The sequence below is a fragment of the Orycteropus afer genome, unplaced genomic scaffold, assembly GCF_000298275.1.
Source record: "Orycteropus afer afer isolate SDZICR_OR568_19922 unplaced genomic scaffold, OryAfe1.0 scaffold00135, whole genome shotgun sequence".
NCBI lineage: Eukaryota > Metazoa > Chordata > Mammalia > Tubulidentata > Orycteropodidae > Orycteropus > Orycteropus afer.
The window spans coordinates 4798867-4809096 of NW_006921722.1; the positions used below are offsets into that span (position 1 = coordinate 4798867).

Consider the following 10230-nt stretch of genomic DNA (forward strand, 5'->3'; position numbering starts at 1 on the left):
TGAAGCAACCAAATTTGAATTTGAGTCAAAACAATGCAAGCTGGGTACAGTTCGCCAACTGCTGATCCAGTCAGTTCTTGCTTTGTAAACCTCAGAATACTAATTTCTGAGAAAGCTGGAAACATCCATTTTGATTCCTTTCCGTAAACCCTGACACACAGGGATGCCTGATGCTGTCTCTGATCCTGGCCGAGGGCTGGAGCTACTGTGTCTTGTACCAGAGAGTCTTAAGGAAACACATCTTGAAAATACTCATCTGATCTTAAAGCTGATTTGTAATTGCAAAGACAAAAAGCACCTCTCCCAGACACGTGGCTACGGCTAACTAGGGATAACCTCGGTGTTAACCGACAGTGCACAGTTCCTGCTCACATGCTTCACTCTAACGTTGTCTCCCGGTATTTCTGCTTCTACAATGGTATAGAAAGAGGGAACGTGGTCAGAGTAGGGTAGAGCCAGGAGGAGACGGCCCTGAGGTCACCACGGGGCCTGTGCTGCAGCTGTTTGGAGGGACAACAGTTTGCGTATTGATGGGCAGGCAGCAGTTGACTAAGATCGCTGTGTGATCTTAAATGGCATTTATACTCTAGTGACAGGCTTCTCTCTGAACAAGGGTTCAATCTCGTGCTCCAAAGCTGAGTCTCCGCCTCTCTGGAAGCTGCATCTGATTTGCGTGCACCTGGACAGATTCCAAGGAGCCTGGTAGTGCAGTGGTTAAAGCATTCAGCTGTTAACCAAAAGGTTGGTGCTTTGAACCCACCAGCCGCTCGCTCTGTGGGAAAAAGACAAGGCAGTCTGCTTCCGTAAAGATTTACAGCCTTGGAAACCCTATGGACAGTTCATTGTCTTACAGGGTCACTGTGAGTTGGAATCGACTCAGTGGCCGTGGGTTTTAGACAGATGCCAAAATCAGTGTTGTCAGTTTTCAACTGGAAGCCATGTAGTCCTCTACTGTCATGCCCCACCCCAATTTCAAATAGACCCCTGGAACTCCCATTTGGAGATTAGGCAGTGGGAGCCAGCGCCGGGGATCTGAGTTTGTCAGCACTCTCCTCTGCTCGGGCAGGTAACTCAGGCAGACCTCGTTTTATTGTGCTCAGCTTTTTTGCACTTTGCAGATACTGCACTTTTTACAAATGGAAGGTTTATGTCGACCCTGAATTGAGTAGGTCTATGGGTGCCACTTTCCCAGCAGCAGGTGCTCACATTGTGTCTCTGTGTCACATTTGGTCATTCTCACAACACTTCAAACATTTTCATCACGCTGTTGCACAGTTAATAGACTACAGTGTAGCAGAAACACAACTTTGATATGCACCAGAAAACCATAAACTTCATGCAGCTTGCTTTATCACAGTGGTCTGGAACCAAACCCACAGCGTCTCTGGTTAGCCTGTGCAGAGACACGGTGGCTCAGTGGTCGAATTCTCATTCTCCATGTGTCTCCCACTGCTCTCCAGTCGATTCCGACTCACAGTGCCCCTGGAGGACAGAGTAGAACTGCCCACTGCCCCAGAGGGTCTCCAAGGCTGTCAATCTTTACCAAAGCAAAGCCCAAACCCAACTCACTGCCGTTGACTCGATTCCAACTCATAGCACTGCTAGGGGGCAGAGTAGAACTGCCCTATCGGGTTTCCAAGGCTGTCATGTATATGGAAACAGACTGCCTCATCTTTCTCCCGTGGAGCGGCTGGTGGGTTCAAACCTGCTGACCTTTTAGTTAGCAGCCCAGTGCTTTAGCCACAGCACGCCCAGGAGCACCTTTGCATGCATCAGATAGTGCCAGGCTCCCTTCAGATCGTACCCATGTGGTACTCCCTCTGCCCTGCAGGGCGGCCTGCTGTTCCCGTGTCTGTGGGTAACAGGTGCAGGTCTTGCTAGTTGGCAGTGAGCAGTGGCATCTCAGGGTGACTTTAAACCTGTATTGTTCTGATTATTGACGAGGTTGGACGTCCTTCTCATCTGGGCAGAGACCATTTACTTTCCTTTTTCTTGTGTGTTCTGGACCTTGGCCCTTCCTATCTGTGGGGTCTTTTTCCATCTCAGTTTCCAGGGCTCCTCATCAACTCTGTGGGCTATATCATACTGACTTGCCCAGTTTGCTCTTGGTCCCTTTCATTTTTTTTAAATCTGTTTCTCTTCTCTTTGTGTTTACCAAATCTGTATATAGTTGCCATCGTCAGGGTCAAAGAGAAAAATTTTAAGAAAATTTCTTAAACTGTGAGGTTTGCTTAGCTTCAGATTGCTGTTATCTCCCTCCTGAACCCTCCACCACCCCCGTAATCTATTTCTTAAGTGTCCTTGGACAAGGCTCCATGAAGTCGATTCCGTTTGCCTCACTGAGATTTCCTAGCACGGGAAGAAGAGGCTGTGAAAGGGGAAGTCATATTTATGATGGGTCCTTTGGGAGGCAAATGGTTGATGCACTGAAAGGTTGGAGGTTCAAGTCCATCCAGAGGCAGAAGAAAGTTCTGGTGATCCACTTCCAAACACTCAGCCGCTGAAAACCCTGTGGAGCACGGTTCTGCTCTGACACGCGGACTGGCCATGAGTTGGAATCAGCTCCATGCCAAATGGTGGTAACCCGTCAAAGCCAACAGCTCATGCAGGGTTTCATGAAGGGCTTGAAATTCTGTTAACTAAGTTAAAATAATCATGCTAGGAATCGTGATAGTGAAATGATAGTAACCGGGAACCTCACAGACCCCACGTGCCAGACACATGCTAAATGCCCCATGTGAACAGTCAGGACCGATCCTGACGACCTTGGAGGTGGTGCTATTACTCGTTCCGTTTCATACTCGAGAATCTGAGGCTGAGAGAGGAACAGTGAGTTGTCCAAAGCCGCACAAGATGAGACTAGGACTGGATTCCAGGTTGTTTTGCTTAAACTCCTTGATCTCGACCACTGAACACATGAATGAATGAATGAATGACCAACTTTGCAAATGGCACCACCTTGGAGGGTTTGCCTTCGAGAGACACTCCTTCAGGGTCAGGTATTCTGTCTTCAAAGCCTTCAGAAAGTCAGAAACCAGTTATCGGGTGAGAATTTCCAGTCTACACCCTTCATGGGAGTTTGCCAATGGTGGCTGCTGTTGGCTGTGGTGGAGTCGGCCCCCGACTCGTGGTGACCCCATGCACAGCAGGAGCAAACCGTGGCCTGGTCCTGTGATGTCCACATGATTGGTTACAGGTCCATGGGGCTTCCATGGCCTGATTTTCAGAAGCGCCAGGCCTAGGTTCCTAGTCTACCTTAGTCTGGATGCTCTGCTGAAACCCATTCAGCCTCACAGAAACCCCCAGCCTGTGTGCTTGGATGGCCGTGGCTACACGTGAGGTGCCCTGGCCAGGAACTGAACCGGGGTGTCTCGTGTGGAGGGCAAGAACCCTGCCCCTTCCATCCAGCACCGCCCCATCCTCCTTCTCAACAGATAGGCAAAGAGGTGTCTGTCTTCCTCGCCCCACACTCTGCCCTTTTCCTTTTGTCCGTAGAGTCCCTTTTTCCTAACTGTAACTCTCTGTGCTGAATACCACGAGAGCAAAAACAGGAAGACCGTTGTCATCAAGTCAGCTCCGACTCGTGGTCACCCCCGTGTGTCGGAGCAGAGCTGAGCTCCCCAGGCTTCATGGCTCAGCTGCCAGAAGGAGATTGCCAGGCCTTTCTTCCTGCGTGCCTCCGGGTAGACTTGAACCCCCAATCTTTTAGTTAGCAGCTGAGCCCATTAGCTATTGCACCTCCAGGGCTTCCGATAATAAATATAACAAAGCCAGAGCCTTCCTCCAGGCCAGGTGCCTTCAGAGCCGCCTGGCTGTTACCCCAGAAATGCAAGCTCAGCTTGGAATTGACATTGCCTCAGATACCCAGGCACCGGCTCTACCAAGTTACCACGCTGAGTATAGAACTGGCACCAACGGCTGGCCAGACCCGCTGTGACCCACACTTGCTGAAACCAGTTAAGGTTGTGCTGTGGGAAAAGCCAGGCCACCAATGCCCCACCCAGAGTGGACCAAAACTACCATCCAATCGATTCTAACTCATAGCAACCCTGTAAGACGGACTAGCACTGCCCCATCGGGTTTCCAAAACTGTAAATCTTTACGGAAGCAGACTGCCTCATCTTTCTCCCTCTGGGTTTGAACTGCTGACCTTTTGCTTAGCAGCTGAATGCCTTAACCAGTGTGCCACCTGAGCACCTCCTGAGTCAGTAGTAGAGGTGAAAGTGGAGACCACAGATGTTGGCAAACTGAAAGTGACAAGCGACAAAAGGTTTCTGGCACTGCTGGATTATATTAAAGAGACCGTGGCCGCAAAGCCCGCCTGAGTCTCTGACCGTGGGAGGGCCTGCTGCCGTCAGGGCGTGGGACCCACCAGCTGCACCTGCACAGGCAGGTGGATGAAGGGGTGGAGGGCGAGGGTAACATTTGTAGGAGTCCCGGCCAGCGCTCGGGAGGGGCAGGGTGCAGTGGCGGGGGGCCAGATTCAGTGCCGCAGCTGGGCACTTAGACAGCCACCTGGTGAGGAGGCTGTCTGTCCCTCAGGGAGCCCAGCCGGCCTCCTCTGTCCACCTTGGATTTCACCTGCACAGGCAGGTGGCCGTCTCCTTGCTGTCCTGGGCACCAGGCACCTACTCCCCTTCAACCTCTGCTTTGAGTAGAGGTTGCCTGTACTCCACTGCCTTGCCATGGGGACCTGGTCTCCCCTCTGAATAGCAGGGCTGGGAGCAGGGGGCAGAGGGCCAGGGGGGCCAGGGTCCACATTGTGCAGGGCACCAGGACGGTCTGCTTTGGACCCTGACGTGGGATGTCCCACGAGGACAGACTGTGGAGGGAGCTCAGAAGACGGAGCTCGGTTAAACTGCCCTGCAGCAGCTCTGATAGCACTCAGGTTGGTGTGGATTTTAGCCTCGTCTGTTTATTCAGCCCAAGAGGAAAGGAGGCTGAGAGAGGAGGCGGTGAGGGGGGACAGTGTGGCTCATGGGTGACGCCACATGGGGGCTCTGAGTCCCCAGTGTCTGCAGTGCCCCAACCTGGGAGCAAAGCCGGGCAGAGTGATGTCAGGGCTACAGCCAAGGGATTCTTGGTTGGGGCTGGTTTCTTAAGGGGGTGTTAGCAAGAGGGAAAGTGACTCCCAGGGTCCTTCTTGGGTAAGTGAAGAGGCCTTTCTTTGCTCTCAATAAAAATGACTCCGACCTAAGGGGTAGAGTGGGGTTTTCTGAAGGACAGTGGGAAGCACACAGAAAGTGCCCAAGGACCAGGCCTTGGGGAGTGGGGAGGGCGTGGCCCCAGGGGTCTAAGGACGAAGAACAAAGATGACTCGATGGCTGTGTGTGACTCACCATGGCCTCTCCCACCCACCCACGTAGCCACTTAGATTTCTGTTGCCGGGAAGGATGCTGATAGACCAGGCGGGGTCGCATCGCTCCACTGCACCCCAGCTCCTGAGCGGGAAGGGGCCAGGGAGATCGAGGGAGGTCCAGTGAAGGGAGTGGGATAGCTGTTGGCATTTCCCAAAGATCAGGGCTGACAGACTGACGATGAAGGAGTTCAGGTACCATCGGCCTGCTCTAGTCCACCCCTGGTCTGTCAGTCTGTCGTACTGTGGCGGCCGGTGGGTTGCTATGATGCTGGACTCTATGCTAACATTTCACATGCCCAGGGTGGCCAGGGAGCTTCCCGACTAAGACACACTCAGAAGAAAAGCCTAGCACCCACTTCTAAAATTCAGCCTTTGGAAAACCCATGGATCACAATAGAATGTCATCTGACGTGCACACAACAGAATGTCATCTAGCGCACACACAACGCAACATCATCTGACGTCTGACACACACACAACAGAACGTCGTCTGACACGTACACAACACAATGTCATCCAACGTCCGACACACACACAACAGAACGTCATCTGACACACACACAATAGAATGTCATCTGACACGCACACAACACAATGTCATCTGACGCGCACACAACACAACGTCATCCAACGTCCAACACACACACAACAGAACATTGTCCGACTCACACACAACAGAACGTTGTCCGACGCACACACAACAGAACGTCATCTGACGTGCACACAACACAACGTCGTCCAATGCAGCGCTGGGAGGCGGGCCGTGAGTTTGGAGAGCACTTGGAACACACAGTGCCTGCAACAATGGACTCCAGCGGACCAACGGCTGTGAAGATGGTGTGGGGCCGGGCAGTGTTCTGTTCTGTTGTCACAGGGTCACGAGTCAGGGCCAACTCGACAGAACTAACAGCAATGCTGCCTTGAAAAGTTCTTAGGAAAGGAGGCCGCTCAGGGCCTGACAAGGTGGATCAGCAGATAGGCAACGTGTGGGAGCTACACAATGGCACAGCTGCCCAGCACCCTCCATGTCCCCCAAGAACGTCCCTGTGGCCACCCTAACCAGAAACCTGCAAGGAAAGGGGTTCCGGGAGAGGCCATTCAGCCTAGCACAGCGCGCACATTGCAAGGCCATCACGGGAGCCCTGTCCTCTGTCTACCTCTGACTAAACCTTTTATGATGTGATTGTTTTAACCTAGTTCTTGACAGTTAAAAAAATTTGTTTTGAAATTGTTCCATGAAAAATCAAGGGGCCAAAGGGAAGCAGGCTGTCTGCCAGTGAGACCGCGTGTCCAGCTGTGTCTAGTTACAAACCAGCTGCTGAGGAAAGAGAAGGCCGGTCCTCTGCCCTCCCCTGCTGTTCCTCTCGCCTGGGCTCCCGTGCTCTGACTGGCCTGGCCTGTCTGGCCTCCTGCGGCCGGTGTCCACTGCAACCAGAGGGAATCGGTCCCCAAGGGTCCTGCTTGAAAGCCAGTGCCCCTTGACTTCTCATCGCCTGGCTGACGAAGTCATGAATCCTCATGCGGTGCTGGGGCCCTGCTGGGCCTGGGCCTCCCCGCTCCTGGCAGCTCTGCTGAGTCTCTGGGGGCCTTCTTTCCTTTTCTCTAACTCACCTGTTGCCTCAGGGCCTAGACACGCACACACAGAGTTCTCTGCCTGAATTGGAATGTCACTTTCCCAGAGGGGACTTCTCTTCTTCCTCAAATTCAGGTACAGCTCCTGCTTCCCCCTCACCCTGTGTCAGGGTCACATGCGTTACTTCTGTGGCCAGAAGGTGGCTGCTGGGCTGCCCCTCCGGTTCCGTCAGGAGCCGACTCCTCAGAGGCTGTTTTCCTGACTTCAAACTTACTGAAAGGAGCCACGAAATTACCCAAGCCCACAAGCTGAGGGCATCTGTGTTAGGTCCAAGAAGCCTTCGAAGGTTTCCTGCTGGGAATGTTCTAGAATTTTAGCAGAACAGTTTAATCAGGTTGAGGTGGGGGAGGATGAAGCAGGAAATACAGTCCCACCTCAGAGCGTGTGGTCTGGACTTGGAGACAACGTCACGGGTGCTCCCAGGAGTGCTGAGTGCTGTGAAGGGTGAACGGACGGGCATCTCCGGCCACCATCCAGCCTGGGGCAGGGAGGAGTCGGCTGGCTTGAGAGGCTGCCTAGGTATGTGCAGGATGCCAGTGGGCAGCAGGCGTGAGAGTGGGCCGTGTCTCAGGACTCTGTCGTGTTCAGGTGCTTCATTAACTTAGCCAACAACGGAACTGGACAGCTCTTACCCATCCTGTTTCTTAGAAGAAAGTCAGGATTGGCTCCGGAAAGCATCTCCCTTCCTCTTCCTGAGCCGCTGTGGGGGGGCATCTCTCTAACAGCTGTAATCACTGGTGCTCCCACTCTCCCTGCACCTCCTAACATTTCCCTTCATCCTTTGACTTGTCACTTCTGGCTTTTGCCACTGCTATTAGCTGGTTTGTTGGGAGCTCTGGTAGCGTAGTGCCTAAGGCACTTGACTGCTAACCACAAGGCTGGTAGTTCAAACCTACTGGCCACTCCTCAGAAGGAAGATGGGGCAATCTACTTCTGTAGTGATACTGTCTCAGCAACCCAAGGAGAGGTCACTATGGGTTGGATCCAACTCCACAGCAATATTTGCATTTTTTGCATTACTAGCTGGTGAGACAACTGAGTGGGGTTAGTATGTTCTCAGCTCCTCGATACACACTTTATTTTTCACTTCTGGAAAGTAAGGAGTGTGATTTGTTTGTTTTTCACAATACTAATGTTGTTGGGAGCTCTAGTAGCATAGTGCCTAAGGCACTTGACTGCTAACCAGAAGGTTGGTGGTTCAAACCCAGCAGCCACTCCTCGGAAGGAAGACGGGGCAATCTACCTCCATAGTGATACTGCCTCAGAAACCCAGGAAGGGTCGCTATAAGTCGGGTCCGACTCAACGACACATAACAACAACAACAATGTTGTTGTTAGGTCCTGTCGAGTTGGCTCTGACTGATAGCGACCTTGTGTACCACAGAACGAAGCACGGCCCGGTCCTGTGCCAGCCTCACAGTCTTTGCTCTACTTGAGCCCATCGCTGCAGCCACCGTGTCAGTCCGTCTCGTTGAGAGTCTTCCCCTCTTTTGCTGACCCTCCACTTTGCAAGCATGACATCCTTCTCCAGGGAATGGTCCCTTCTGACAACGTGACCAAAGTGGGTGAGATGGAGTCTGGCGATTGTGTAAGGAGCATTCTGGCTATACTTCCAAGACAGATTTGTTTGTTCTTCTGGACATGGTGATTGAAAATTTCATGACTTGGGTCAGGCACACTTTAGTCTTCAAAGTGCCATCCTTGCTCTTCAACTGTTTAAAAAGGGTTTTTGCAGCAGATTTGCCCAGTGGAATTCTTGACTGCAGCTTCCATGGGTATCAATTGTGGATTCAAGTAAAATGAAATCCCTGACAACGTCAGTCTTTTCTCCATTTATCATGATGCTGCTTATTGGTCCAGTTGTGAGGATTTTCATTTTCTTTATGTGGAGGTGTAATCTATACTGCAGGCTGTAATCTTTGATCTTCATCAGTGAGTGCCTCAAGTCACCTTCATTTTCAACAAGCAAGATTGCTTGTTTGTAATGAGTGTTCCTCCAATCCTGATGCCACATTCTTCTTCATATAGTCCAGCTTCTTGGATTATTTGCTCAGCATACAGACTGAATAAGTATGGTGAAAGGATACAACCCTGACACACGCCTTTCCTGATTTAAACCGTGCAGTATCCACTGTTCTGTTGAAACCACTGCCTCTTGGTCTATGTACAGGTTCCCCGTGAGCACAGTGAAGTGTTATGGAATCCCCAGATACCGTTAACTGGCATTTTTTGAGCGTTTGCATTGTCCACTCCATGTGTGCTGGTTTGTTGTCCTGTGGGAGCTTGAGTGTTGCTGTGGGGCTGGAGGCCATGCCGCCGGTGTTTCAAATCCCAGCAGGGTCCCCGTGGGGGACAGGTTCCAGCAGAGCTTCCAGACTAAGACAGACCAGGAAGAAAGGGCTGGCAATCTCCTTACAGTAATTAGCCAATGAAAAGCCTACAGGGCAACAGAATGCTGCCCAGTGTGGTGCTGGCAGACGAGCCCCTGGGTGGATGGCACTCACCTCAGCAGTGGCCGAGAACACACCAAGGATGACAAAGATCCCACGTTCTGTGCTGGAACCCACAGGCCGCCATGATGGAGCCCACTCGATGGCAGCTACCACCACCAATGTGCTCTATACTTAATTCTTAGAAACCACCCTGGATAGTCCCCTTGAGAGAGGAGGCCACTGAGGGGCCTCGAGGTTAACCTGTGAGCTGTCACACCGTGCTCACTGCCCCCTGGCACTCTCAGGAAGGGCCTGACGCCCGTAGTTCACGCCATCCGGCCTCCACGCTGCAGGAGGCAGGCTTCAGGGCAGCCCCTAGGCCTTTGCAGCATGAGGCTGGGCAGGAGTCAAGGTTCCCTCTCAAGTTGTGTGTGTGTGCGTGGGAGGGGAGATGAGTCCTCAGCTAACCAGTGACAAAGAAGGGCCACAGCCCCAGGGGAGGTGTCCCCTGCCCCCCCCCCATCCACCTGCCCAATACCTTGAGCTTTAAAAGCTCATTTCAAAGTTCACTGTCCGCTTTAAAGGCAAACGAGCAAATGAGAAGTTAATTTCGAAGCTGATTGCAAAAGCTCATTTCAGAGCTCACTGTAGATTTCATCGCCAACATCCCACTGTTTTTCTGGAAAATGCCTACCACGTCTTCCTGAGCTGGGAGCAGGCTGGGAAGTCTCACCTGGACTAGAGGTAGTCCTGAGGACAAGCTCAAACTGGTTGTAGCTCTGAAGGAAGACCCGGGAGGTTTGCAC

The 10230-nt window shown here is 52.2% G+C and overlaps 1 protein-coding gene across 1 annotated transcript in view; it reads left to right on the forward strand.

The window, feature by feature from the left end:
* Nucleotides 1-10230, forward strand: part of AGPAT4 (1-acylglycerol-3-phosphate O-acyltransferase 4) — a 30239-nt gene that overhangs the window by 1378 nt on the left and 18631 nt on the right. The gene's annotated exons all lie outside the window — the stretch shown is intronic.